The sequence below is a fragment of the Muscardinus avellanarius genome (assembly GCF_963383645.1).
Source record: "Muscardinus avellanarius genome assembly, chromosome: 2".
NCBI lineage: Eukaryota > Metazoa > Chordata > Mammalia > Rodentia > Gliridae > Muscardinus > Muscardinus avellanarius.
This window is the reverse complement of record NC_137787.1, coordinates 198,809,169-198,812,823: the sequence shown is the minus strand read 5'-3', so window position 1 is coordinate 198,812,823 and position 3,655 is coordinate 198,809,169. Positions and strand designations below refer to the sequence as shown.

At 48.3% G+C, this 3,655-nt stretch overlaps 1 pseudogene across 1 annotated transcript; it reads left to right on the top strand.

Annotated features, from left to right (window-relative positions):
* The first annotated feature begins 942 nt into the window (after positions 1–942).
* Positions 943–2,181, top strand: LOC308259220 (tubby-related protein 3-like; annotated as a pseudogene). Its single transcript has one exon. The product of its transcript is annotated as a tubby-related protein 3-like (transcript).
* The last annotated feature ends 1,474 nt before the right edge of the window (positions 2,182–3,655 follow it).

Genomic DNA, 3,655 nt, shown 5'->3' with positions numbered 1-3,655 from the left:
GTGACCTTCCTTCTACAACCAAACCCCACCTGTCCACAGGGACCAGCCAGTCCCCCAACGAGGTCACAGCCCTGACTCATTCATTTCACCTCTAAACCCTGCTGCATGGCCAACACATGAGCTTTTCTAGGGAGCATCTCATAGCCAAGCCGTAGCCCTTAGTGTCAGCTCGGGTCTAGTGAGGAGCCGCTGTTAGATAATAATGTGGAAATGACAGTGGCTGCAGAGGGGAATATCCCTGGAATTGATGTTCTTGTTGCTGTTTCATGTGGGACAAACATAAAAACAGTATCCATCACGTGGAAGAGGAGGAGGCCACGGGCCAATGAGGTTAAAGGAGAGAGTTTTTTAGAGCTCAAGGACCATCAGTAATGGGAATCCATGGCATTGTAGAACTATGGGACGCGTCACATCTCCCAGTTTCTTATTTGAGTCTGACACACTCATTTTCCACTCACAGGGCAAGAAAAGCTTCCTGGGGCCATGGCCCCCTCCCAGGCCCAGCTGCTCCTTCTCCCAAGGATGCCCTGGCTGCAATGCTGTAAGGGCAAGTGTGCACTGTCCCTAGTGCCCTCCCCTCCCCACACTCCAGGTCCGCAGCTCCTGCTGCCTCCGGTCACTCCATCAATTCTCCTCTTTTATAGCACTGTGACCATTAGCATGTGCATGCTCTTAATTCTCCTAATTGGGAAAAAATATTAGAACCCAAACAAACAAAACCCTCTATTTGTCCTTTTACCAACCAATTCCAATTATCACTAAAATTTTCTGTTTCTCCTGAAAGCAAAACTTCTGAAGACATTTCTGCTCATTGTCTACAAAAATACAATGTAAATGCTATTTGGTTGTGGCATTTAAGAAAATCAGGATGGGCGGGGCTCGGCTGCGGCTCAGGCTTGCCACCGGAGCAGCAGCGTCCAGGGCTGGAGCTGGGTACCACTTGCCGAGCGGCGGGCATGGAGGCGGCGCGCTACGGACTCGGACCCCGCGGGGACAGTGCCTTTGAAGATGAGACCTTGAAACTTCGACAGCTGAAACTGGACAATCAGGCATTGATGGTCCAGCTGCCTTCCTTAAGCCAGATGCTCACGACTTGGAAAGCAAACTTCACGTTCTCTCAGTAGGCTCTTCTGCTACGGAAGAAGATATTGAAGGTAGTCTTGATGGGGAGGGCACTCTGGAGACTCCTTCCAAGCCAGACCTTCAGGAAATTCTCCAAAAACATGGTATCTCAAGTAGTCTGAACTTTGATGAAGAGGAGACCGAAGATGAGGAAGAAGGAAAAGAATTAAGTTCCCAGGCAACAAATTCAGAAACTGAAAGACCCAATTCCGCATCCAGCCAGAAATCAACCACGGAGCTTCCAGTACCGCAGCCCAGCAGGCTGAGAACCAGCTGGGAGAAGTGGAGAATTTAGAAGACTTTGCATATAGCCCTGCCCCTCGAGGCGTCACAGTAAAGTGTCGGATAACCAGGGACAAGAAAGGGATGGATCGGGGCCTCTTCCCCACCTACTACATGCACTTGGAAAAAGATGAGAACCGGAAGATATTTCTTCTTGCAGGTAGAAAACGGAAAAAGAGCAAAACATCCAACTACCTGATCTCCACTGACCCGACAGATTTATCTCGCGAAGGGGAAAGTTACATTGGCAAACTTAGATCCAATCTCATGGGGACCAAGTTCACGGTGTATGACCATGGCGTGAGCCCAGTCAAGGCCCCAGGTCTGGTAGAAAAGGCCCACACGCGGTAGGAGCTGGCCGCCGTCTGTTACGAAACAAATGTACTTGGGTTTAAAGGTCCTAGAAAAATGTCCGTGATTATTCCAGGGATGAATTTGAATCATGAGCGAATCCCATTTCGGCCATGAAACAACAGTGAGAGCTTGCTTGCAAAATGGCAAAACAGAACCATGGAGAACTTGATCGAGCTGCGCAACAAGGCCCCGGTCTGGAACGACGACACTCAGTCCTACGTCCTCAACTTTCACGGCCGGGTCACTCAGGCGTCCGTGAAGAACTTCCAGATAGTCCATGAAAATGACCCTGACTACATAGTCATGCAGTTTGGACGCATGGCAGATGATGTGTTCACGCTGGACTACAACTACCCACTGTGCGTGCTCCAGGCCTTCGCCATTGGGCTTTCCAGCTTTGACAGCAAGCTAGCGTGCGAGTGAGGGGCCACACGGAGTTGGCGCTCCCCACAGCGCTTGCAGGACGGGGTGCTGCCTCCTCGACCTTGCAGGACGTGAAGGGCAACCGTTGCTCCTTTCAGAATGACCCTTGATGTGCGCACACATGTGTGTGTGTGTGTGTGTGTGTGTGTGTGTGTGTACACGCACATATATTATATGTATATGCTTATGGAACCGTGCATACGCATACTCTTATCCCTTCTCTGGGCTTCAGAGACTGCATGGATGAAAGATTGTTTAAAAGCACAAGGAGGTTCTTGTCAGGAGCACGCTTGTATCTCCTGAAGTCGTTGCCCAGCAGATTCTGTGCCTCAGCAGTAAGATTTCCTATGCTGGGAACTTGCAGCAGAATCATGTTCTAACAATTGAACACTTGAGTCTCTTTTTGAAGAACTTTACACTCTCCTAAATTGCCTTTACTCTCCAGGGCAGGAGTTTACAAAATTTTTCCATAAATGGCCCGATAGACTTTCTCACAACTACTCAAATCTGCTTTTATAGCTCAGTAGTAGCCATAGATGCTCAGGCACAAACATGTGTGGCTGTATTCCAATACAACTTTATTTACACAGGGTGCGGTAGCGGACACTTGTAATCCTAGCATTTGGGAGGCTGAGTCGGGAGGATCAAGCTTTGAGAACAGTCTCAGCTACTTAGTGAGGCCCTTTGCAACTCAGTGAGACTGTTTCAGAGTAATGGATAAAAAAGAGGACTGGGGGTGTAGCTCAGAGGTAGAATGCCCCTGGGTAAGAATAAGCCAGGCGTGGTGGCGCACGCTTGTAATCCCAGCATTCGGGAGGCAGAGACCGGAGGATCGTGGTTCACGGACAGCCTTAGCTACTTAGTGAGGCCCTATTTCAAAATAAAGAATAAAAAATAAGGCAGAGGGTGTAGCTCGTAGCTCGGAGGTCGAATACCCCTGGGTTCCATCCCCAGCCCTGCAAAAAAAAAAAAAAAAGGAATAAAAAATAGGGCTGGGGTATAGCTTGGAGATATAAAGCTTTGGGGTTCAATTCCTAGTACTAAAAAAAAAAAGAAAAAGAAAAAGCAAACCAGAGCACAAGCCTGCAAGCAGGTTCTAGCTTGCCAAACCCTGCCTCAGGCATATCTGTACATTCTGTGGGCTTGAACACCTTCCAAAATGGTCCTGTGGTCATGAAATCATGAGTGGAAAATGGGCACATCCAGGGAGCCACAGCAACAGTGCTGCGGAAGGTTGTATCTTTATTTATTTATTTTTGCAGAACCCAGGAGCATTCTGTCTCTGAGTTGCACCCCCAGCCTTTTTTTTTTTTTTTTTTTTTTTTTTGTGGTACTGGGGATGGAACCCAGGGGCATCCTACCTCTGAGTTATACCCCAGCCCTATTTTTTCTTTCTTCCTTCCTTCCTTCCTTCCTTCCTTCCTTCCTTCCTTCCTTCCTTCCTTCCTTCCTTTTTTTTTCTTTTTGTGTGTGT